The sequence below is a fragment of the Anolis sagrei genome, chromosome 2, assembly GCF_037176765.1.
Source record: "Anolis sagrei isolate rAnoSag1 chromosome 2, rAnoSag1.mat, whole genome shotgun sequence".
Classification (NCBI taxonomy): domain Eukaryota; kingdom Metazoa; phylum Chordata; class Lepidosauria; order Squamata; family Dactyloidae; genus Anolis; species Anolis sagrei.
The window spans coordinates 21,995,495-22,022,330 of record NC_090022.1 but is presented as its reverse complement, the minus strand read 5'-3'; the positions used below and the strand labels follow the sequence as shown (position 1 = coordinate 22,022,330).

The window sequence follows — 26,836 nt, the reverse complement described above, 5'->3', positions numbered from 1 at the left end:
TACCCCTCTATTCTGCCTTGGTTAGACCTCACCTGGAATACTGTGTTCAATTCTGGGCACCACAATTGAAGAGAGATATTGACAAGCTGGGATGTGTCCAGAGGAGGGCAACTAAAATGATCAAGAGTTTGGAGAACAAGCCCTATGAAGAGTGGCTTAAAGAGCCAGTCATGTTTAGCCTACAGAAGAGAAGGCTGAGAGGAGACATGATGAGGGCCATGGATCAAGATGCGAGAGGAAGTCATAGGGAGGAGGGAGCAAGCTTGTTTTCTGCTGCCCTGGAGACTAGGACGTGAAGCAATGGCTTCAGACTACAGGAAAAGAGATTCCAAAGAACTTTCTGACTGTGAGAGCTGTTGAACAGTGGAACTCTCTACCCTGAAATGAGGCTCCTTCTGTGGAGGCTGGATGGGGGTGTTTTGAACGTGGCCAGGGGTTGGGGGTGTTTGGACTGTTGGGGGTGTTTTAAATGTGCCCGGGGGTTGGACTGGATGGCCCAAAAGGTCTCTTCCAACTCTGTGATTCTATGATCAGACCTTACCTTGAATGCAGAGTCTAGTTATGGGCACTACAATTTAATTTTTTTTTCTAATGGTAAGTAAAAATTGCTGCTATGGAGCGTGATGGAATTTCCTTCTCTGGAGGTTTTTAAGATGAGGCTGCCTAGCTGCCTGTCAGGAGTCTTTTGATTGTGTATTCCTTATGACAGGAATATGATTTTCCTACTTCTTGGCAGTGGGTTGGACTGGATGGCCCACAAGGTCTCTTCCAACTCTATGATTCTATTATTCTATGACAGCATCAGCATGTTAGACTGGATGAATCTTGTGGTGTGTTCCAACTCTATGATTCCAATAGCTTGAATTAAGCCACACAGAAACCTATGAGTTAATCACCAATGCTTTGATAAAGGTGAACAAGAGGAAAATGTGTTTACAGTTGCATACCTTTTGTATGCTCCTCAATGCTTCATCTTTTAAAATGCAAGGCCACCCACTCACATAGCTAATCAGAAACATCTTTGAATGGATTGTTCTGGCTCACCTGGTCTTTTATTGTGTACCCATTATTTACCCCATCCCTATAATAGCAGACATCAAGATACACCTGTAGGTCTACTGAATAGGAAGGAAAAATGTAGACTTTTTTGTATACTTTCTGTATGTGTGTGAATTTTTCTGCTAATCAGAACATTAATCCCTTTCCAAATTTTCTTTCCCCAGTGAATTCCTCCTGCCAAGTTTGCCCTGCTTATTGGCATCTCCACAGCAACACATGCTATTGGCGGCAGTCAAACAATTATCTTAAAAACTGGAATGACAGCAGAGATGACTGCACAGCAAGAGATGCCCAACTCTTGATCATCCAAGACAAGGAGGTGTTGGTAAAGGAAACAATGACACATCTCTTGAAGTGTATTTGTGTGTATACAGATTATATGTACAAGATTAGAGAGAAGGGCCAAAATTAACAAAATGAAGTCAACAGGGACAAATGCATGACACTCCACTTAGGCAAAAAAAAAAATGAAATGCAAAGATACAGAACAGGGGATGCCTGGCATGACAGCAGTATGTGTGAAAAAAGATTTTGGAGTCCTCGTGGACAACAAGTTAAAAATGAGCCAATAATGTGATGCAGTAGCTAAAAAAGCCAATTTTAGTGTGCATAAATAGGAGTCTAGTGTCTAGATCCCAGGAAGTCAAGCCAGCCCTCTGTTCTGCCTTGGTCAGACCACACCTGGAATCACACTGTGTCCAATTCTGGGAACTGCAATTTAAGGGAGATGTTGACAAGCTGGAATGTGTCCAGAGGAGGGCAACTAAATTGATTATGGGTCATGAGAAAAAGCCCTATGAGGAGAGACTTAAAGATCTGGGCATGTTTAGCCTGCAGAAGAGAAGGCTGAAAGGAGACATGATGAGCCATGTATCAAGGTGTGAGGGGAAGTCATAGGAAGGAGGGAGGAGGCTTATTTTCTGCTGCCCGGTAGACTAGGACATGGAACAATGACTTCAAATTACCGGAAAGGAGATTCCACCTGAACATTAGGAAAAACTTCCTGACTGTGAGAGTTGTTCAGCAGAGTGCCCCAGAGTGTGGTGGAGGCTCCTTCTTTAGAGGCTTTTAAGCAGAGGCTAGATGGCCATCTGTCGGGGGTGCTTTGAATGCGATGTTCCTGCTTTTTGGCAAAATGGGGTTGGACTGGATGGCCCACGAGGTCTCTTCCAACTCTATGGTTCTACGATTCTATGGTAGAGTCTTGGTGGTGCATCTGTAAATGGCTGTGAAGGTCTATCACAACAAGAACATAGATGTATTGTTGAAGGCTTTCATGGCCAGAATCACTGGGTTGTTGCAGGTTTTTTCGGGCTATAGGGCCATGTTCTAGAGGCATTCTCTCCTGATGTTTCACCTGCATCTATGGCAAGCATCCTCAGAGGTAAGTGACCTCACTACCTCTGAGAACATAGATTTCTAGATGGAAGATAGGGGATCACTCATGCTTATAATTTTGAGGCTTTCCTAAAGTCGGCAAAAATTTAGAAAATAATAGTTCTGTGTAAGTACTCCAAATGTTTTCTGTCTTTATAATACAGGATTTCATAACAAAAATCACCCAAGATAAACATTTTGCATATGCATACTGGATTGGACTGTCTTTATCACTGCCAGAGAAGAAATGGATATGGACTACAGGCTCCCAAATAGACAGAAATATGTGAGTTCATTTTTCATATTACCTCTGCCTCTCAAGATGGGCATGAAAAGATGGAGATTTTATTGCTGAGACAATCTGAATGTACAAAGGTCAATGTCAGGGCCCTTCTGCACAGCCACATAACCCAGAACATGAAGGCAGAAAATTCCACAATATCTGCTTTAAACAGGGTTATCTGAGTCCACACTGCCATATATCCCAGTTCAAAGCAGATAATGTTGGATTTTATTCAGCTATATGGAAGGGGCCTCAGTGAGGGAGGGGTTTAGGTGGTAGATTTCCCAGAGACAGGGAAGCATTGAGATTTCAAGGTGGCATCTCAGGCAGAGTTGGCAGGTTGATTTTTATTAAAACTGGGAAGTTACTACAGCCACGAAACCCACGGTGTGAATTTATGTTCTTTTCTTCCATAGAATCCAAGAACCAAACCACAGTGAAGAACAATTTTGTGGAGCAATAAGGAACAGCAAAGTCCTGCCGGAAGCCTGCAGTGTTGAATTCAGATGGATTTGTCAGAAGGACGCAGTTTTGATATGATGTTGAACGTTAATTCATGGGGTCATTATGTTGTTAATAACAATTTTGTTCTTTGCTAGAAACACAAACACACAAATAAAAACTCACCTAGAATGCATTTCTGTTTCTATAGTAATCACTCGTTGAGACATGTTCAATTCATTATGCCAAGACTCACTCCGTTCAGGATACTAGACTAAAAGTTTTTTCTGTTGTGTGCTAAGAGTCCAGATATGGGTGGCACACAATTAGGAGGCACTTTCTCCTTCATACTCTAAATGTGAGATGGACCACTACTAGAAACTGGTCTTAGGGCTAAGGACTTTGTGGCATATGTCTGCTATTCCACTGCAGTCGAGTTATTGATGGTGGACGAATACTAGATTGATCACATTTATTTATTTATTATTATTTATTTCTTGCACTTATTGACCGCCACTCTCAGCCCTAGGGCGACTCGTGGCGGTGAACAACAACACAGAAAAGACAGCTTACAGTGAATCAAGACAATACATGACAATCTACTACTACATAACACATACTTATGCTAAAAATCCGCTTCGTCAAATCCTGGGTCGTAATCCATTTCATAGTCATTGTCCATTCCGGTCATCATTCCAATGATATAGCACTCAATTGAAGGCCAGCTCGAAGAGCCATGTTTTCAGGCTCCTACGAAAGGCCATAAGGGAGGGCGCCTGCCTAACTTCAGCAGGGAGGGTGTTCCACAGCCGGGGGGCCACCACCGAGAAGGCCCGCTCTCTCGTCCCCGCCAGGCGTGCCTGTGAGGCGGGCGGGACCGAGAGAAGGGCCTCCCCGGATGATCTCAAGGTCCTCGTGGGCTCGTAGGCCGAGATGCGGTCTGCAAGGTATTTTGGGCCGGAACCGTTTAGGGCTTTGTAGGATAACACCAGCACCTTGAATTGGGCCCGGTAGCAAATCGGCAGCCAGTGGAGCTGGGACAGCAGAGGCGTTGTATGCTCCCTGCGCCCTGCTCCTGTTAACAACATGGCTGCCGCGCGCTGGACTAGCTGGAGCTTCCGGGCCGTCTTCAAGGGCAGCCCCACGTAGAGAGCGTTGCAGTAGTCGAGGCGGGATGTGACCAAAGCGTGTACCACCGTGGCCAAGTCAGACTTCCCAAGATACGGGCGCAGCTGGCGCACGAGCCTAAGCTGTGCAAATGCTCCCCTGGTCACCGCTGAAACCTGGGGGTCCAGGCTCAGCGACGAATCCAGGGTCACACCCAAGCTGCGAACCTGCGCCTTCAAGGGGAGTGCGACCCCGTCCAGCACAGGCTGTAACCCTATACCCTGTTCGGCCTTGCGACTGACCAGGAGTACCTCTGTCTTGTCTGGATTTAGTTTCAGTTTGTTCGCCCTCATCCAGACCATTACAGCGGCCAGGCACCGGTTCAGGACTTCGACGGCCTCCTTAGTAGCAGGTGGGAAGGAGTGACAGAGTTGGATGTCATCTGCGTACAGGTGACATCGCACCCCGAAACTCCGGATGATCTCACCCAGCGGCTTCATGTAGATGTTAAACAGCATGGGGGACAGGATGGAGCCCTGAGGAACCCCACAGGTCAACGGCTGTGGTGTTGAACAGGAGTCCCCCAATAACACCTTCTGGGTACGACCCTCCAGAAATGACCGGAGCCACTGCAAAGCAGTGCCCCCAAGACCCATCTCTGCAAGGCGCCCCAGAAGAATACCGTGGTCGACGGTATCGAAGGCCGCGGAGAGGTCCAGGAGCACCAACAGGGACACACTCCCCCTGTCTAGCTCCCGGCGCAGATCATCCACTAAGGCGACCAAGACCGTCTCGGTACCATGTCCCGGTCTGAAACCAGACTGTGCCGGATCCAGATAATCCGTGTCTCTCAAGAATACCTGGAGTTGTGAGGCCACCACGCTTTCCATGACTTTGCCCAAGAAGGGAAGATTGGAAACAGGCCGAAAGTTTTCAAATTTAGTGGGGTCAAGTGATGGTTTCTTCAACAGCGGCTTTATAACAGCCTGTTTTAGGCTCTCTGGAATCTTGCCTTCCCGGAGGGAGGCATTAACCACCACCGTTACCCACTCGGCCAATCCCCCTCTGGCCTCCTTCAGAAGCCAGGATGGGCAGGGGTCTAGGATGGACATGGTGGGTCTCATTCCTCCAAGTATCTTGTCCACATCCTCGGGTTTCACAAACTGAAAAGAATCCAACAAAATCGGACAAGCAGGTGCTTGTGTCACATCCACGGAGACTGCATTTAATGAGGCGTCCAGCCCAGAGCGGATCAAAGCGACTTTGTCTGCAAAGAACCGAGCAAATGCTTCACAGCGCGTGGCCGAATTGTCAGGGCTCCCACCTGAGATAGGGGGAGTTAAAAGACCTCTGACAATCCGAAACAACTCCGCCGGACGGTTTTTTGCAGACGCAATAGTGGCCGCAAAGAAAGTTTTCTTTGCGGCTTTTATTGCCGCGGCATATGCCCTTAGAAAGGACACAAACCGTGTTCGATTTGGCTCGCTTGGGTCCGAGCGCCACACGCTCTCTAGAACCCTCTTCCTTCGCTTCATCGCTGCCAGCTCCTCAGTGAACCAAGGGGCTGGTTTAGCTCGGCTACTTGAGAGGGGACATTCCGGAGCGATCCTGTCAATTGCCCTGGTCATCTCCCCATTCCAGAGAGCGACCAGGCCTCGACATGGTCACCTACCGAGGTGGCGGGAAACTCCCCAAGAGCCGTCAGGAATCCATTCGGATCCATAAGCCTCCTGGGGCGGACCATCTTAATGGGTCCTCCACCCTTGCGGAGGTTAGGGGGCGCAGTGAGCCTAAACCTGATCAGGAAGTGGTCGGTCCATGGCAACGGAGCGGTAGATAACTCCTCCACACCGCCACCCTGCTCCCATCCCTGACAGAAGACCAAGTCCAATGTGTGTCCAGCACAATGGGTGGGGCCAGTTATTCGTTGGGACAGCCCCATGGTTGCCATGGCGGACATGAAGTCCTGAGCCGCTCCTGTGAGGGTTGCCTCGGCATGGATGTTGAAGTCCCCCAGCACAAGAAGCCGTTGGGACTCCACCGCCAGGCTCGAGACCACCCCCGCTAGCTCAGGAAGGGAGACTGTAGTGCAGCGAGGTGGACGGTACACTAACAGAATCCCTATTCTGTCCCGGTCACCCACCCTCTTTCCATTGTGAAATTGCACTGATTTAACAGTTTGTGGTCCCATGATTATACTTCCACACTTAGAGCCCATCCAGACAGAACCTTTATCTCAGGAGCTTCCACAGCAAACAAGAGGGTGGCCAGGCACCGTTCCCGGTAAGCACGGAAGCAATCACTAAAAATGGCAATGCGAAATTTTCAGGTGCAGGAATATCCCAGTTCTGAGACAAAAATCCACATCTTTGAATACCTATATGTCCCTGCACTGGTTTTTTTTTAATCTTGGTTTGTTTCTGGGTTTTAGATGTTTGTTCCTGATTGGTCAGTTCCTAAAAAGGTGACAGTTGAGTAAAATGTGAAAACTTTGTGTGCCAGAAACTTCATGAAACATTTGGAGGGAGCATTTTCTCTGACCAGGAAAAGTTGTGTCCTCCCAATCAATGTTATACATCTTTTCACAATAAGAGCAATCAGGAACCCTAACCCTCACCCTCACCCAGGAACAACACCCTGTCTGTACAGATAGCCCTGCAGCTTATATAACCCAGGAACAGAACTTAACAATAATTTACATCTTCACATGTTCATATCTTAAGTATATTTATGTCATGTGTTGTTGGAAATAACTTCTGTTATGGTAACAGTGTTTAATTCCAAGTAGATCATGAACCAGGAAGCATTTGGAATAGAGAGCTTAGTTGGTGCCCTTCCCGTTCTGAAACAAGCAGCTGTTCGTCAATGGGAGCTTTGATCAATGACAGCTAACCTGCATGTTTAATGCACCACACTTTAACAGATTAAAATGTATGAAATTTCATTCTGCTCATTTTTCAGAAGAGCTTTTTAAAATTTGCTCATTACTTCATACATAAAATGAAAAGAACTTTCAGATTGTTTAAACAAAAAATGGCATATTTACATGCAGGCCCAGGGCTTTTGAAACTGGCATTGGTTCAGTATGTATTCAACACTTTTGATGGAGATGAATTAGGGTTTGGTACTTTAAAAAGATAACAAGAAACTTTTTATTTATAATGGCAGAAAGGGAAAGCTTGAACTTTCCCTGGAAATGCCTGTAACTATTGAACTGGCCAGTGTTGAAACCTTTGAATTTCATTCTACAGTGTTCCCTCGCTACTTCGCGGTTCGCTTTTTGCAGACTTGCTGTTTCACGGGGAAGGGGAAGAGGAGGGCTTGCTTCCATTTCTTCCTTTGCTGTGCAAGCATATAAGGAGGAGGGGGGAAAGGAGGAGAGGGAGGGCTTTCTTTCTTTCCTTCCTTCCCCATGCAAACGGGGAAGGAGGAGGGGGAAAAGGAGGAGGAGGGCTTGCTTCCTTTCCTTCCTTCCCCATGCAATTTGTTATTTTGAGACACTGCACGAGCGGGGAAGGAGGAAGAGGAGGAGGGCTTGCTTCCTTTCCTTTCCCATGAGAGGTAGGAAGGAGGAGGGGGAAAAGGAGGAGGAGGACTTGCTTTCTTTCCTTCCCTGCATGAGCGAGGAAGGAGGAGGGGGAAAGGGAGAAGGAGGAGAAGGGCTTGCGTCCCTACTTCACAGGTTTTCACTTATTGTGGGTGGTCCTGGAACGTAACACCCACAATAAGTGAGGGAACACTGTACTTGTTTTTGACAGGCCCATATTCAAGTTCAAGTTCACTTTATTACAGTCAATAAGCAGCTCAAGAGAAGCAGGACACAGTCCCACACAAACACATCAGGAGTAAGGGTCAAGAGATTTAAAATTTTCAAATAAGTGCATCATTGCCAGGACATCAAGACAATTAACCAAAGAATCTGAGCCAAAAGCCACATACAGGATTTTACTAGCTTGGAGACTGAGATCATCTGGGGAGGCCCTGCTCTCGGTCCTGCCTACCTCACATGTCCGGCTGGCGGGGACGAGAGACAGGGTCTTCTCAGTGGTGGCCCCTTGGTTGTGAAACTACCTCCCTAGCGACATCAGATCAGCCCCCTCCCTACTAGCCTTCAGGAAAAGAGTCAATACCTGGCTATGTGAACAGGCTTTTGAAAATTAGGGCAATGCAGTATTCCGAATATTGAATTATGTGCAATTTGACCTTGGAATAGCCTTAGACCTTGAACTCTGGATGGTGTGTTTTTAACTTTGAATGTATTTTAATCATGTCTATTATGTTGTAGTTTTAAACTATTTTTAGGTGAATTTGTTATTTTGAAGTACTGTGTATGTGCCACCACCTTGAGTCCCCTGCTGGGGTAGAAAAAGGTAGGATATACACATGGCAAATAAATAAATGATCAAAACCCAATACAATTAAAATATGTGTATACTATGGTGTATGTAAGGAAGTCATGAGAGAAAAGCTTTGGTATTGTTTTCTACTTTCATTTTTTGGCAGAGAAGACTTAATCGCCTCCCTGAAGGGAACATTCTTGCTTATGATCACCAGGCTATCTTAAGCTTGAAAAGTAAATATGAATTAATAGTTCTGTGTATGTACCTGAAATACTTTATGATCCAGGATTTCGTAACAAAAACTACTCAAGATAAAAGTTATGAACACTGGATTGGACTGTCTTTATCACTGCCAGATAAGAAATGGATGTGGACTACAGGCATCCAGCTGGTCCAGAAACAGCTGGCCTGTTTTTTTCCTAGTACCTCCATCTCTCAAGTTGGGTGGGAAAATATCCAGATTTTAGAGCGGAGACAATCTGAATTCACAAGAGAAATTCAGATTTGCAACACAGATAGAGCCGAGACAGTGAGGGAGATTGTTTTTCATTAGAACTTGGAAACGCTACTGCAGCCTGAAACCTACCAAGTGAATGTGTCCTTCTTTTGTTTGTAGACCTGAAGTATCAAAACGTGATAAAGAACTACATTGTGGAGCAATAAGGAACAGAAAAATAATATCTGAAAACTGCAGTCTTAAATTCAGGTGGATTTGTGAGAAGGGTGCTGTCTTAATATGATATTGTGAGAGATAAGGATGTTGTTGATAATAATTTTCTTGCTGCCTAAAAACATGAACCAAATAAAATCGTGCTTGCAATGCATTTCTGTTTCTATAAAAATTACAGAAACATGAGCCACTTCATTATCAAACTGAAGAGTCACTAAAGAATTGCAGCTATACTCCTTCTTATGGGTCAACTTGCAGGCTTTTCAGAGGTAAGGTAACACAGGTATGCACACAACTTGCTTTTTACACCATTAAAGCAATAGCGACTGCAGAAAGAGTCTGATTTTAAAAGTATGTGCATACCACTCCTCTACAGGTAGTGGACCGGTATCACATTGATACCCTTATGTATCCAAAGGGTCCTTGGTTGGAGAAGAGGGCTGAGCCAATTTCCGGGTTGGGAAGCTCCACTAATAATAATGGTGCCCACTCGCCAAATATCCCAGATTATGTACACACTGTCCAAGTATGGAAATCTGTATCTGAAATATTGCATACTGCAGCAATATTAAGCAAAAGAGAAATTTTGCAAAAAAGCAATTTTGTTGTTGTGTGTTTTTAAGGATATTATCACACACAGCTGGTAGCATAGGTTTGAAGCTTCCCAGCCATGAACAGAATTGCTTAGCATCATACAACATCATTCTATACCCGCCTCAAACCAGTCTGCGACTTATGTTGGAGTACTTTTCCAAACAGAGTACTCCAACAGTTGAAAGAGCGGTAAATCCAAAAGCATTTCAACTATGATTATTGTGGCTTTGATGGGGGCATCGTTTTGAACTGCTTCAATTATCCACATCCACCTGGCAATCAAAATGAGAGGAACTCTGGAGGCAAAATCATAACTGTCCTCTTTCACCCATTTACCTCCTTTAAAAATACAAAATTACACAATTTAATAATTAATTATTATTATTATTATTATTATTATTATTATTATTATTATTTATACCCCACCCCTTCTCCCCAAAGGGACTTGGGGCAGCTTTCAACAAAATAACAAATACATAGTATAGCAAAAATTAAAAAAAGGATTTATAAACAATAAACAGTTATCAACTTACCGTAATACAATTTAGAATAACATAGCTATTAATAAATAACAATTAAACGCTATTTGCCCATTAAAACAATTTTGCTGCAAATTTTTCCTGTTGGTTAGGTATTTTTGTACAGTTTGCTTTCTTTTCTTCTTTTGTAATGTTCAAGCAATGTGTTAGAATCAAACAGCTGTAAACTCCAGCCAGAACAAGGTTGCAGGGTTGGAGGGTGCTCATGCCGTATTTTTTTTAGTACTAAGTGCATACTGTATTCAGATGGGATGCATACCGACCCCATTACAGTGTTCCCTCACTACTTTGCTTTTAGTGGACTCACTGTTTTGTGGGTTTTTGAAAATATTAATATAAAATATAAAATATTTACATCCAGTGGAGGTCAGGGACCCTGGAAGTGCAGTGGCCTGAGGTGCAGCAGGTAAGGCATGCCTCCCTGGCCTCCTGCTGCCGGGGTCTGCTGAGGCCAGGGGGCAGGCAGATGCTCTTGGGATGGGCCGGGAGACAGGTAAGGAAGTGCGGGTAAGAAAATAATATATAAATATATAAAATAATGTATAAATATTAAAATTAATATGGCGTCCCTACTTCGCGGATTTTCACTTATCACAGGTGGTCCTGGAACGGAACTCACACAATAAGTGAGGGAACACTGCATACCCAATTCTTACGTTTTGAAAATATTGCACTTTAACTCATCACACCATGGAAGGCTGACTCCTCCTAATCCATTCAAATATCATTCCATGTCACTCCAGGATCCAAAGTGGAAGAACTGCTGAATGGCCTTTATTTGTCTGTATGTCTTGTATGTCAAAAACAGCATTGAATGTTTGCCGTGTATGTGTGCATTGTGATCCGCCCTGAGTCCCCTTCGGGGTGAGAAGGGCGGAATATAAATACTGCAAATAAATAAATAAATAAATAATTGGGTGTTCTTTTGCATTGGCTTAAGCCATTCCAAAGTTATTGCTCAGTTGGTAGTGATAGAATTTTCAGGTTCTAAGATTTTTTGTGGTGTGCTGGCTGCACTTTTCTTATCCTTAGTCTACAATCGTAGGGGGCACACACTGGAATGTCAAGTTTGCTATAAAACTCCTTTATAATTGAGTAGACTTTTTGGAGAACCTTCAAGCCAACAGAGAAAGATTCTGGATCAGCCTTTTCATTGATCAATGAAACTGGGACTGTGGCGCAGCTGGCTGGGAGTCAGCTGCATTAAGATCACTACTGACCAAAAGGTCATGAGTTCGAAGCCAGCCCAAGTCGGAGTGAGCTTCCAACTAATTTGTGTAGCTTGCTGTCAACCTTTGCAGCCCGAAAGACAGTTGCATCTGTCAAGTAGGAAATTTGGGTACCGCTTATGTAGGGAGGCTAATTTACGATGCCATAAAAATCTCCAGCAAACTTGCAAAGAATGAGGAAGTACTTCATCAGTGTCACAAATGGGCGGTGAAGCGACAGATCCCTTGGTGGCCAGAATACCCTCATGAAAAAGCTGGAATGTTAAATAGCCTCTGTGTGTCTGTCTATATATGTTGTGTGTCTATGGCATTGAATGTTTGCCATGTATATGTACATTGTAATCCGCCCTGAGTCCCCTGTGGCATGAGAAGGGTGGAATATAAATACTGTAAATAAATAAATAAATAAATTTGTCCTTAGACTGACCACCTTGTTTCAAGAGAATGTGATTTCTGCCCACATTAGTACAGCAGTGGGGGTATGGATATTGGTTTGTTGGCCTCCATAGGTGGGAGACCAGGGTTAATTTATCTTGGCATTTTATCCCAGGACAGTAAGGAGTGAAGTTGGTTTTTGACTGGGCTACTTAAAGCAGCTGTGCCTCTTCCTTTCCTATGGAATCAACCTCGTTCCTACCTGCTTTCACAGTATAAGTCTTCTAGTCATTTCAGGGTAGTGTGCGATTTTTCCCACTCCTCTTTAAGACTCCACATACACACACACACACACACACACACACACACACACACACACACACATACCGATCCTATATTGTCATGGAGGACTTGGCAATTGGCATGGGGTGATGTAATAAATAAAACTTCCTGGCAAGCATTGGGACTTCTTCAGGCAAGAGATTGGAGAAATCATTTCTGAAGAGAAAGAAAACTTGGATCCTGATTGTGATCATAAAACCACAAGAGTTCCTCATTGGACTCATAACAGGGAGGATATATGAGTCAATGAACACCTTCTGACTCATGCTTGCTGAAGGATGGGACACATACTGTCTTTGAGACCAACCCCAAGGGCAGTATTTTTCCTATCTCCTAAATAACGTGATACACAAGGGCAGTTCTACATTCCCATCCTTCTACAAGGCTTTAAGGGCTTGAACCTCCTGGTCAGCCTTCCAGTTTGTAGCTCGCCTGGGAGCAACCCTGAGTTTCAGGGATTCCACTTGGAGGTTTCAGTGTTTTTTGCCCTGGGGAGGCTGGGAAGTATGGTCTGGATGAGACTTACTGCTTTCGCTGCTCCCACATCAGGTTGTTCTCCCCTTTAGTTTTGCTCACTATAAAAAAAAAAACAATTCAATAGGTAGCAATCAAAACTGTTGCTCTTCTTTCTTTCCATATCTTGTGTCTGGTCTTATTATTCTGTGGTTGAACCACATAGAGTTTACTGATTGTTTGTTGCAAATGTTTAAGTATGTATTGTATTGAACTAATGGTAATTGCAACATATGTACAAGCAAGAATTAGTTCCATTTGCACAATAAAAGTTAAGAGCATCATCAAACAAGGAAAACAAATGGCTGAGGTTCAGTCTTACAGTCTTTAGTTGCAATAGGGTGTGATTCGGTTCTGTTCTTGGGCAGTTATATTGTACATGAAAAAGCTGGTGAGAACCGAATTACAACCTCATCACACTTACCAAATTCAGCATACTAGTGTTGTGCTGCATCCAATGAAGCCAGCATATTTCTGTCCTGTTTGGGTGATGCTTCCCCTGTATGACGGGGAAAATGTTGCCACGCTGGAGCAGTATACAGGGTGTCAGAGTCGCCCCTTGTGCCTGCTGTTTTGCCACACCTGTTGGTGAAACGCCATGGGGAGAGGCTCCCCCATTTGATAAAGTAGACTATTGACATGTTACATATTAGCACAACCTTCAGCATATCATCTTACTGAACAAACAAAGAGAACTTCTGTCACAGCTCAATAAAGTAAAACAAAACATTACAAAGGCGCAGTTTGTTTATTGAAATGATACGGGATTAGAATAGTGAAGTATAGATATAAATAGGTAAATATAGATATCAGGAGAGTATGAGTTATAATAATGGTATGTGCTCTGAGGTAAAGAACAAGACTATATTCTATGAGGTAAGTACTCTCTATGATGGTAAACACAGGCTATGATAACTGAGGAAAGTACCACTCTAATCTCTAAGGCATACAAGATGTCAGTACGTGTGAAAAAGATCTTGGAGTCCTCGTGGACAAGTTAAACATGAGCCAACAATGTGATGTGGCGGCAAAAAAAGCCCATGGGATTTTGGCCTGCATCAATAGGAGCATAGTGTCTAGGTCCACGGAAGTAATGCTACCCCTCTATTCTGCTTTGGTTAGACCACACCTGGAATATTGTGTCCAATTCTGGGCACCACAATTCAAGAGAGATATTGACAAGCTGGAATGTTTCCAGAGGAGGGCGACTAAAATGATCAAGGGTCTGGAGAACAAGCCCTATGAGGAGCGGCTTAAGGAGCTGGGCATGTTTAGCCTTAAGAAGAGAAGGCTGAGAGGAGATATGATAGCCATGTATAAATATGTGAGAGGAAGCCACAGGGAGGAGGGAGGGAGCTTGTTTTCTGATTCCTTGGAGACTAGGACGCGGAACAATGGCTTCAAACTACAAGAGAGGGGATTCCATCTGAACATGGGGAAGAACTTCCTGACTGTGAGAGCCGTTCAGCAGTGGAACTCTCTGCCCCGGAGTGTGGTGGAGGCTCCTTCTTTGGAAGCTTTTAAACAGAGTCTGGATGGCCATCTGTCAGGGGTGATTTGAATGCAACATTCCTGCTTCTTGGCAGGGGGATGGCCCATGAGGTCTCTTCCAACTCTTTGATTCTATGATTCTATGATTCATCTTTGTGGCAAATACAAAACTATAGACTCTAAGGCAAGTACTACTATAATCTATGACATGTACAGGATATAGTCTTTGGCATGTACTGCTTATAGTCTATGACATGCACAGCTCTGATCTATGAGGCATGTACAACTATACTCTTTGAGGCAAATATTGGATATAGTCTCTAAGGCAAGTACAGGATGTAATCCAGTGGTTCTCGACCTTCCTAATGCCGTGACCCCTTAATACAGTTCCTCATGTTGCGGTGACCCCCAAACTTACAATTATTTTCGTTGCTAATTCATAACTGTAATTTTGCTACTGTTATGAATTGTAATGTAAATATCTGATATTCAGGGAGTATTTTCATTCACTGGACCAAATTTGGCACAAATACCTGACACGTCCAAATCTGAATACTGGTGGGGATTTGGGGGGTTTATTTTGTCATTTGGAGTTGTAGTTGCTGAGATTTATAGTCCACCTACAATCAAAAAGCATTCTGAACTCTACCAAACTGGGCAGACAAAATTCCCATGACCAACAGAAAATACTGGAAGGGTTTGATGGGCATTGTCTTTGAGTTTTGGAGTTTTGGTTCACCTACATGCAGAGAGCACTGTGGACTCAAAAAATGATAGATCTGGACCAAACTTGGCACGAATACTCAATATGCCCAAATATGAACACTGGTGGAGTTTGGGGAAAATAGATCTTGATATTTGGGAGTTGTAGTTGCTGGAATTTATAGTTCACCTAAAATCAAAGAGCATTCTGAACCCCACCAATGATAGAATTGGAACAGACTTCCCACACAGAACCCCCATTACCAACATAAAATACTATATTTTCTGATGGTTTTTGATGACCCCTCTGACACCCCCTCGTGACCCCCTAGGGGTCCCGACCCCCAGGCTGGGAAACACTGATGTAATCTCTGATCATTTAGATGTACAACTCTAATCTTTGGCATGTACATCTATACTCTTTGAGGCAAATATGTGCTTAGGATGCCTGTTTCAGATTGCCAAGCCAGACCAGACACTTTCTGGCTCAACTACTAAAAGCTCTGCCAAAGAAAGAATGAAGGGGAAAAGTCTTTCCACCAAGCTCTGAACCAACAGGGCTAAACCAACAGAGCTAGGCTTCTAGGGGGATCCTAAGCTCCACTCCTAAACTCAGCAAAATGGAACAGTCCACCTTCAAGACAGCAAACAGGAAAATGAACAGAGGAGTAAAACTAGGCCAAGACTTCACAATTTATATTCCACCCTTCTCCCCTAGGGGACTCAGAGCGGATTACAGCATTTTTTTATTATTATTATTATTATTGTCGTGTCAGGAGCATCTTGAGAAACTGCAAGTCGCTTCTGGTGTGAGAGAATTGGCCGTCTGCAAGGACGTTGCCCAGGGGACGCCCAGATGATTTGATGTTTTTATCATCCTTGTGGGAGGCTTGTCTCATGTCCCCGTATGAGGAGCTGGAGCTGATAGAGGGAGCTCATCCGCCTGTCCCCGGATTCAAACCTGCGACCTGTTGGTCTTCAGTCCTGCTGGCACAGGGGTTTAACCCACTGCACCACCGGGGGCTGCCGATTACAGCATTGACATAGGCAAACATTCAATGCCTTTATAATCAAATACAAATGAGACATACAAACAAAGGCAAAGGCTTCTCCTTTCATTTCTGGCTTCTGGAGGCAGTGTTCATCTCTGGCTCTGGGGAGGTGCTTTTTTCTCCATTTTCAAGCCGAGGAGCCTGCATTGTCACCTCCTGGTTATGTGGCCAGCAAGATTGCTTGGAGTGTCTCTTTGCCTTTTCCTGCCAAAGTGGTACCTATTTATATACTCATATTTGCATGTTTTTGAACTGCTAGGTTGGCAGGAGCTAGAGCTTGACAGATGAGAGCTCACCCCATCTCATGGATTCAAACTGCCAACCTTCAGGTCAGCTGTTCAGCAGCACAAGTGTCTAACCAATTGTGCCAGCAGGGTAAACTGTTTTCCCCCAAAAATCTAAAATGACCTCATCATAAAAATGAATAATAAATAACTATGATTTGAATGCAATATTCCTGCTTCTTGGCGGGGGGTTGGACTGGATGGCCCATGAGGTCTCTTCCAACTCTTTGATTCTATGATTCTATGAAATAAAACCCGCCTCTTTGGACTAGGAACTGTGAATTCTAATTTTCTTTCTTGGCTATGTCAATCAATTCTCCTGGAAAAGGGTGAGTTTCATCTTAGTTTCATACTTGTGTTATGTGTTTGTGTATGTTTGTGCAGCAGGTAAGTAAGAAACCACATAAATAGCTCATATGATATATAAGTACAAAAATCTCTCAATTTCCTGTCAGTGAAAAGAAGTGGGCAACAGCAGGTTCTTCTTGTCTTTTATTTATTTATTTGTCTTTTTTACCATGAAAAATAGAACTAAAATATGCATGTTTGGACAATGTGGAAAAAACACACTTTAATCACTGGGGAGAAATGAGAAAAATATGTTTATATTAGAACAACTGCATTCATGTCTCAATAACTACCATTAGGAACAGTGCACATCAAAACAGCTACAAATTTACATGAAAGGAAAAATGCTTGCAACCCAATAACAACGGGTGCATATACATGCATTAATTCTACAATGCAGGTGTACCCTAGAATGAACAAGATTACTGTTTGTATTACGAAAAATGAAAACTACTTTCCAGATCCTTTCAAAGAATGCTGCAGTTCTTGATACTTGGGGGCAGATCTACACTGATCACTTATCCTGGAGCCAAACCAGAATAGTGAACATGGATCGGCCCCTGCATAGTTTAGGCCACCACCTCTAATGGCTGTTACTCCTAATCAGCCCTGAACCAACCCTCACCTCCCCTTCTCCTTGACACAGTGTAAACTGGGGGGGGGGGGGGGGGGGGGGGGCGGGGAAAATAAATTTAGCAGGTTCACTTAGAATCATAGAATCATAGAGTTGGAAGAGACCTCATGAGCCATCCAGTCCAACCCCCTTCCAAGAAGCAGGAAAATCACATTCAAACAGATGGCCATCCAGCCTCTGTTTAAAAGCCTCCAAAGAAGGAGCCTCCCCCACACTCCGGGGCAGAGAGTTCCACTACTGAACAGCTCTCACAGTTAGGAAGTGCTTGCTAATGTTCAGATGGAATCTCCTTTCTTGTATTTTGAAGCCACTGTTCCATGTCCTAGTCTCCAGGGCAGCAGAAAACAAGCTTGCTCCCTCCTCCCTATGATTTCCCCTCACTTATTTATACATGGCTCCTCTCAGCCTTCTCTTCTGAAGGCTAAACATACCCAGCTCTTTAAGCCGCTCCTCATAGGGCTTGTTATCCAGACCCTTGATAATTTTAGTCACCCTCCTCTGGACACATTCCAGCTTGTCAACATCTCCCTTCAATTGTGGTGCCCAGAATTGGACACAATATTCCAGGTGTGGTCTGACCAATAGAGGGGCAGCATGACTTCCCTGGATCTAGACACTATACTCCTATTGATGCAGGCAAAAATCCCGTTGGCTTTTTGGCTACTGCTTACTAGATATTACAATGAGTCTATGGCCCCATCTAGTGTAGACTCATATCATGCAGTTTTAAATGGCAGTGTAGATGGGACGTTCAAAGTCTAGAGGAAAGAAAGTTGTTCTAAGCTTTCCTGAAAGATACACATTAATATTTTACTGTCTCTATTTAATAGAGGTTGCTGTTATTAATCTTATATGTTGGTTTTATCTACTGTGTTAGTAATCTTATATGTTGTTTGTACTCATCTTATATGTTGTATGGCACCATTGTGTTATCTTGTAAGCTGCAAAAAGTCTCTATGGGAGATGGAGGCCGTGGATAAATAAAAGTTTATCATCATCATCATCATCATCTCACAATTAAACAGGAAATAACACTTTCAAACCCAGACGAGCATTTTTTTCAAATTTTGTTACAGGGTGTTACTATTTCTTCCTCCTTTTCAGACAAACAGAAGGAAGTTGAATGTCTTGTCAAAGGCTTTCATGGCCTGAATCACTAGAAAGAAGTTGTTTCACCATGACTCTGCCCATGTACATATTAACCACTGGTGCTTGTTTTGAATATGACCCTTGAGCACCCCTAATGTGTTGCAAGCAGCTTTGCATCCCAGCGAGGAAAGAAAGATGGGTTATAAACAAATAAAAATTGCCTTGATGCCAGCTATTCATCAAATCACATCTGCTCTTGAAAAATAAGCAGGGTCTACCCTGTTTAGTATTTAGATCAGAGACCACAAATGATTATCAGATGTTGTAGGCTAGAGGAAGGAACTAGCAAAAACACCTCTGAGTATTCTTTGCCTAAGAAAGCCCTATAAAATTCATGGGGTTGCCTTACTCACAGGCAACTTGAAGGAACACATGCACACACTACAAAATTTAGAGATTATATTATTATTATTATTATTATTATTATTATTATTTTATTTGTACCCCGCTAGCATCTCCCAAAGGACTCGGTGTGGCTTACATAGGCCAAGACCTCAAAACACAACACAACAATACAACACCCAAAGCAAATTAAAAACAGTTAAAGCAATATAAACAACAAGCAATAAACAATACATCAAGACACTATAAAACTGGGCCGGGCCAGAGTAATGGGTACAAGATTAAAAGTGCTGATGTGGCAGGGGGTATGTAGGGTTATAAAGTAAGTGCAATGTGCGGTGTGCAGCAATCTTAGTTCTACTAAAGTGCTTCTAGGACTTGGTATTGGAGATTCCTAATCTGGGAAGGCACATCGGAACAGCCAGGTCTTCAAGTTCCTTCTGAAGACTGCCAATGTAGGGGCCTGTCTAAGATCTTTTGGGAGGGCATTCCAGAGTCGGGGAGCCACCACAGAAAAGGCCCTGTCTCGAGTCCCCATCAAGCACGCTTGCGACGCAGGCGGGATCACGAGCAGGGCCTCTCCAGATGACTGCATGGGTTAGTAGACGGAGATGCGGTCACGCAGGTAGGGTGGTCCAAACTGTTCAGGGCTTTGTAGGTAAGTACCTGCACCTTAAATTGGGCTCGGAAGATAAACGGCAGCCAGTGAAGCTCCTTGAACAGGAGGGTTGACCTCTCTCTGTAAGGAGCCCCGGATAACATCCTGGCTGCTGCCCATTGAAACAGTTGGAATTTCCGAGCCGTTTTCAAGGGCAGCCCCACGTAGAGCGCATTGCAGTAGTCCAATCTAGAGGTGACCAAGGCATGGACCACCCCGGCCAGATCTGCCTTCACGAGGTACAGTCGCAGCTGGCGCACGAGTCTCAATTGTGCAAAAGCCCTCCCGGACACCACCGATGCCTGAGCCTCAAGCGTGAGCGATGAATCCAAGAGGACTCCCAAGCTGCGAACCTGTGGCTTCATGGGGTGTAACCCCGTCCAGCACAGGTTGCCACCCTATACCCCGATCCGGTTTGTGATCGACCAGGAGGACCTCTGTCTTGTCGGGATTGATCTTCAGCTTGTTCATCCTCATCCAGATAGACACAGCGGCCAGGCACTCGTCCAGCACCCAAAAGGCCTCCTTGGAATTAGGTGGAAAAGAGTAGTAGAGTTGTGTGTCATCTGCGTAGAGATGGCACCCGACTCCAAAACTCTGGATGACCTCTCCCAGCGGTTTCATGTAGATGTTAAAAAGCATGGGAGATTAAACTGTGTTCATTGCTATAAGATGTTGCCCTCATCCTAGTCCTGTTTGATAGTTGTGACCTTTTTAAAACAGACATGCGATCAAGGAACTAGTGTAGCATTCTTTCGGTCCAGTAGTCCAACATGTCATTAATTCAAGGTTCTCAGTGCCCTTCCATTTGTGAGAGATTTTGCTAATGTTTCTACAAGTTCCTTTATGTCCCACTACATCCATAGTCTCTCCACAGTGATTAAAAGAACACTAAGAAGGACTGAATACAATAAACATTCAAGTTTGTGAAGCTTTCCATGTTTACACTGAAATAGTCTGGCCAATTATATATATACACACACATACACACACTGTTCATGCACCGCCTTTCTCCCTTTGGGGACTCAAGGCAGCTAACAATCTCAAACTTTGGTCACAGTTTTTAAAAGTGCAATACAAAAATTCCAAATCTTCCTGGCTATATGTTTTGGTGAACCAAACTATGTGGGCAATATGCCTTGCTCTATGCCAGTGGTTCTCAACCCTCCTAATTCTGCGACCCCTTAATAAGGTTCCTCATGTTTTGGTGGCCCCCAACCATAAAATTATTTTCTTTGCTACTTCATAGCTGTAATTTTGCTACTGTGATGAATTGTCATGTGAATATCTGATATGCAGGAGGTATTTTCATTCACTGGTCAAATTTGGCACAAATCCCAGATACGCCCAAATTTGGTGGGTTTGGGGCAGAATTGATTTTGTCATTTGGGAGTTGTGGTTTCTGGAATTTATAGTTAACCTACAATCAAAGAGCATTCTGAACTCCATCAACGATGGAATCGAACCAAACTTGGCACGAAGAACTCCCATGACCAACAGAAAATACTTGAAGGGTTCAGTGAGTATTGACCTTGGGTTTTGGAGTTGTAGTTCACCTACATCCAGAGAGTACTGTGAACTCTAAAATTGATGGATCTGGACCAAACTTGACACGAATACTCAATATGCCCAAATGTGAACACTGGTGGAGTCTGGAGAAAATAGACCTTTACATTTGGGAGTTGTGGTTGCTGGGATATCTAGTTCACCTACAATCAAAGAGCATTCTGAACGCCACCAATGATAGAATTGGGCCAAACTTCCCACACAGAAGCCCCATGACCAACAGAAAATTGGTGGAGGCTACAAGGGTGTGCTAGAGACCGAAGTATAGTCAATTTTACTGCTGGAGGGGAGCGGGGTGTTGAAAGAGGAAAAGCATTTCCCCATTTTTGCTGGTTATCCCCCCCCCCCTCCTCACTTCCCATGGTCTTTGGTGACCCCTCTGACACCCCCTTGCAACCCTCCTAGGGGTTCTGACCTCCAGATTGCAAATGCTGTGTTAAATGTTTCTTAGGAACAGTGCTTCATAGAAGATACTACACATGAAGCAACATGCGTACCAGGCTTGCAAAACATTCACTTCTCTTTTTTAAAGACTATATTTATTAAACCCTCTTGGTTTTTTTAACATTGTGCTATTAATTGTTTGAGTAGGAAGATGGACCAAGGTGAAGGGAGACACCAGGAACTTGATCCTAGGAGAAGTAAAAATGAAGTTGGCACACCTCAAGGTAGTATTCTTTTTTTTAAAAAAAATTCATTAATTATTTGACACAATCTATAATACAATTAGAAAAATTACATTCAAAAATAATGAAACGTGTCTAGATCTATATTCAAATGGCAATTTGTGCAAAATAAGTATAACATACTTACCATTCACTGGAATTCAATACATTTTCAAAGCAAAATCTATGCAAAACTATTTTAGCTAGAATTATTGGTTACTATGTTTTAGGAAAAACTGTTTCAATCGGGATAATAGCAATAGTACCACCAGCTAATCCCCTCCCCTCCATATCATATGCAAAGATCCTAATGTAATTTTTTAAAGGAATTCCTTGCAAGGCAGAGAATATATCTTCAGAATCAAGAGAATAACACTGAAAAATATCTGTTTTTCAGTGTTATGTGTCACCTTCTTGCCTGGCTCCGGCTTCGGTCATCCTATCCCAGTGGTCCCTTGTCTCTCTCAATCTTCTCTATTTCTTTGCAAGGGAAGGGTCCCCAATTACCCTGCTTGCCCCAGGTACTCGCTGCAACTGCTGCCACTGCATAGCCAGGAAAGGTGAGCCCTGGAGGCTGAGCACCTGCCTGGCTTCCCTCCCTCTCTCCTTCACCCCATCCAACTCGCATCTCATTCAGAATGCCAAAATTCAAAGTGCGCCAAAGTACTCCATGGATAGCCATGTGAACAATGTTGAGATGGGGACACCTTTGCTTTCCTATGTTTTATTGCACATGCATTTTGTTTCATGTTGTATAAAATGACTTTCACATTATGTGCATAAGGTTATACAAAACAAAAGAATTTGTTGCTTCAATTCAAGTCTTATTTATTTATTTCTTTACCATATTTGTGCCTTGCCCTTCTCAACCCTGAGGGGGACTCAGAGTGGCCTCATATATCAGCGCCTTAGAATCATATAATTGGTAAACATCTACATTAGAAACCAAAGAATTAAAACATCTAAAAACAGTTACAACTATTATTAAAATCACAAAATCCAAAGTCATAATTCAGGACCATTTCAATTGTCATTGCACAGATTCTACGTCTATTTATTGCACTGCGGTTATTCTCCAAAAGCTGGGTCCCACAGCCATGTTTTAACTTTCTTTCTGATGGCTAGAAGGGAAGGGGCTGATCGAATATCACTGGGGAGGGAGTTCCACAATCGAGGGGCCACCACTGAGAAGGCCTGTCTCTCATACCCACCAACCACACCTGCAAAGGAGGTGGGACTGAGAGCAGGGCCTCCTCAGAAGATCTTAATTCGGCGATGGTTCATAGAGCAGTGTTTCTCAACCTGGGGGTCAGGACCCCTGAGGGGGTCGTGAGGGGGTGTCAGAGGGGTCACCAAAGACCATTAAAAACACAATATTTTCTGTTGGTCATGGGGGTACTATGTAGGAAATTTGGCCAAATTCTATCGTTGACAGGATTCAGAATGCTCTTTCATTGTAAGTGAACTATAACTCCCAGCAATTACCAACTCCCAAATGTCAAGGTCTATTTTCCCCAAATTCCACCAGTGTTCACATTTGGGCATATTGAGTATCCGTGCCAAGTTTGGTCCAGATCTATCATTGTTTGAGTCCACAGTGCTCTCTGGATGCAGATGAACTACAACTCCAAAACTCAAGGTCAATGCCTACCAAACATTTCCAGTATTTTCGCTTGGTCATAAGAGTTCTGTGCGCCAAGTTTTGTTCAATTCTATCATTGGTGGAGTTCAGAATGCTCTTTGATTGTAGGTGAACTATAAATCCCAGTAACTACAACTCCCAAAAGACAAAATCAATTCTCCCTCCAACCCCACCAGTGTTGAAATTTGGCATATTGGGTAAGGTAAGGTAAAAGTTTTCCCCTGACATTAAGCCCAGTCATGTCCAAGACTGGGGATTGGTGCTCAATTTCTAGGCCGAAGAGCTGGTGTTGTCCATAGACACTTCCAAGGCCAACATGTCTGCATGGAGCTCTGTTACTGGTTATTTGTGCCAAATTTGGTCTAGTGAATGAAAATTCATCTTGCATTTCAGATATTTTTATTATGATTCATAACAATAACACAATTACCATTAGGAAGTAGCAACAATAATTATTTTATGGTTGAGGGTCACCACAACATGAGGCCCTGTATTAAGGGGTCGCGGCGTTAGGAAGGTTGAGAAACACTGTCATAGAGGGAGATATGTTCAGATAGGCAAGCTAGTCTGGAGCCATTTAGGGCTTTATATGTTCAGATAGGCAAGCTGGTCTGGAGCCATTTAGGGCTTTATAAGCTAAAGCCAGCACTTTGAGTTGTGCTTGGTAAAGACTGGCAGCCAGTGGAGTTGATGCAACAGGAGAGTTGTTTGCTCCCTGTACACTGAGGAACCTGGCTGCCACCCATTTCCAAGATATCTCATTATGTATATATGTGTGTGTGTGTGTGTGCAATGCAGATTAAAAAAAATAGCCAAGTATCTTGGATAAGGTATCTGCAACAGTGATTGTATTAGTTCCCTTGACCCACACAATACACAATGATGGTAGGGATGATGAGGTATTTGTTTCAATATCTCTGCTTTTCCCGTTGTTATGATCTCCCTTTTTAAAAGCCCTGCAAAAAGTGGGGTCAATCCTGTGATCTTTTCCAGGAGACACTGGCCCAGTTTCGGCTGAAGTTTTTTTAAAATTCATTTTCACAGCTCCTTCACTCTTCCTCTGGTGCAAAATCATCCTGGGAATTCTGCTGTTGGGAAGCATTGCTCTAAAATTGGCTGTGATTCTTCTCCTCTTCTCAGGTAAATTGCTTATCCAGTTACAAACATAGGAATGTGGGAACCATTCCCCTTGCTCACCATTTTCCTTGTTCCGTGTGAGTACTAAAGTAGACTCAGACTTTTGACTTTTTGTTTTGAAGCTTCCCAGTGTAAGGACAACAAAGCTGATCCCATGTTTAAAGCAAAAAATATTCATCAGCCCTGCACAGCACCAAAAAACAGTGTATTTGGTAAGTATTTGGTCTGATAAATATGTTTGCTGGAACAACTTTTGCCACAATCTAATTCAGTGTTTTGAACGTCCCAGCTATTTCAGTGAGAAAGATTAGGAGAGGCTTGAATCTCTTCCATTGATTTTGTGTGTACTGTATATATACTTTCAATTTGCCTCATTTACTTGAGGCAACCCCAATTTATTTATTTATTGTGACAGACGTGAGTTGAGGGTACAGTTAAAATGTATTTAAAAACACAAACAAAGTTTTAAAAACTTGGCATTATTCTAAATGTCCGTTGGCCAGAAGCTGGCCACTTGGAGTGCCTCTGGTGTCGCTGTAAAAAAGGTCCTCCATTGTGCATGTGGCAGGGCTCAGGTTGCACTGTAGTAGGTGGTCTGTGGTTTGCTCTTCTCCACACTTGCATATCATGGAGTCCACTTTGTAGCCCCATTTCTTAAGGTTAGCTCTGCATCTCGTGATGCCAGAGGACAGCCTGTTCAGCGCATTCCAGGTCACCCAGTCTTCTGTGTGCCCAGGAGGGAGTCTCTCCCCCATTCTCAGCCACTGATTAAGATGTTGGGCAACCCCAAGAATTTATGAGAGATTTCTTAGGCAAGGATTATTTTGCCAATTCCTTCTTCTAAAATTTAGGGTATTAATTGGTGATCTCCCATACAAGTACGACATAGAGCCAACCGTGCTTAGCTTCCAAGATCAGATGGGACACGAATGAAATCACATCTCCTTTGCACTGCACTATAAGAATAATAATAACATCACGGTTGTGGAAAAGAAAAAAGTTTGGATTATTGATGTCACCATTCCAGGTGACAGTCGCATTGAGGAAACACAACAGGAAAAACTTAGCCGTTATCAGGACCTCAAAATCGAACTGCAAAGGCTCTGGCATAATCCAGTACAGGTGGTCCCAGTGGTAATCGGCATACTGAGTGCCATGCCAAAAGATCTTAGCCAGCATTTGGAAACAATAAACATCGACAAAATCACAATCTGTCAACTGCAAAAGGCCACCTTACTTGGATCTGCGCACATCATTCCAAAATACATTACACAGTCCTAGATGCTTGGGAAGTGTTCGACTTGTCATGTTATGATACAAAATCCAGCACATATATCTCATTTGCTGTGACATACTGTGTTTAAGTGTCTGAAGAAGAAGCAGAAGCAGAAGCAGAAGCAGAAGCAGAAGCAGAAGAAGAAGAAGAAGAAGAAGAAGAAGAAGAAGAAGAAGAAGAAACACAACAAGATGAGTCCAGAGCAAACAAGATCATTCTGCTGGCTTTTGTATTGGATCAAACGTCAAACACTTCCCAAGTGTCTAGGACTGTGTGATGTATTGGTGAATAATGCGTGCAGATCCGAGTAGGATGGCCTTTGGCAGTTGGCAGATGGTAGTTTTGTCAGTGCCGATTGTATTTAAGTGCAGGCCAAGGTCTTTAGGCACTGCACCCAGTATGCCAATCACCACTGGGACCACCTTTACTGGCTTGTGCAAGAGTCTTTGCAGTTCAATCTTTAAATCCTTGTATTTTGACAGCTTTTCCAGTTGTTTCTCTTCAAGCCTATTATTATTATTATTATCAATATCATTATCATTATTATTATTATTATTCCCCGCCTCCATCTCCCTGAAGGGTCTCAGGACAGCTTACAAGGAGACAAGCCCAAAAATACAGATTAACACACACACAATAAAATAAAATCAACAACAACACATCAGGAAAAAAACATATCACAACCACAAGCAAACATTTTAAAACCATATAATGGCTGAACGATTAGGTGCTGAATACGGAGGGCTCAGGGTATGTACAATGGTTCCTAAATAGGGCCGAGGGAAAGTGCAAGATTCAATTCAAATTCAATAAAGCCCAGCTGGGAGGGTAATGTCCTTAGTCAATTAAAGTGTCAGGATTACAGGAAGGAGGGCCAAACTAAAGTACAGGAGCTTTGGTGAGATCAAACCAATTCTCTGGTGAACTGCTTAGTCAAATGCACAACGGAACATCCAGGTTTTTAAGTCCTTGTGTAAAATGGCTAGAGTAGGTGCCAGTCTGATCTCCTTAGGTAGAGAGT

The 26,836-nt window shown here is 43.4% G+C and overlaps 1 long non-coding RNA gene across 1 annotated transcript; it reads left to right on the top strand.

Annotated features, from left to right (window-relative positions):
- Window positions 1-21,676: 21,676 nt before the first annotated feature.
- Window positions 21,677-24,720, top strand: LOC132766751 (uncharacterized). The gene is made up of 3 exons (XR_009630562.2): window positions 21,677-21,763; window positions 24,447-24,542; window positions 24,662-24,720. It is a non-coding gene; the product is annotated as an uncharacterized lncRNA (long non-coding RNA).
- Window positions 24,721-26,836: the final 2,116 nt, after the last annotated feature.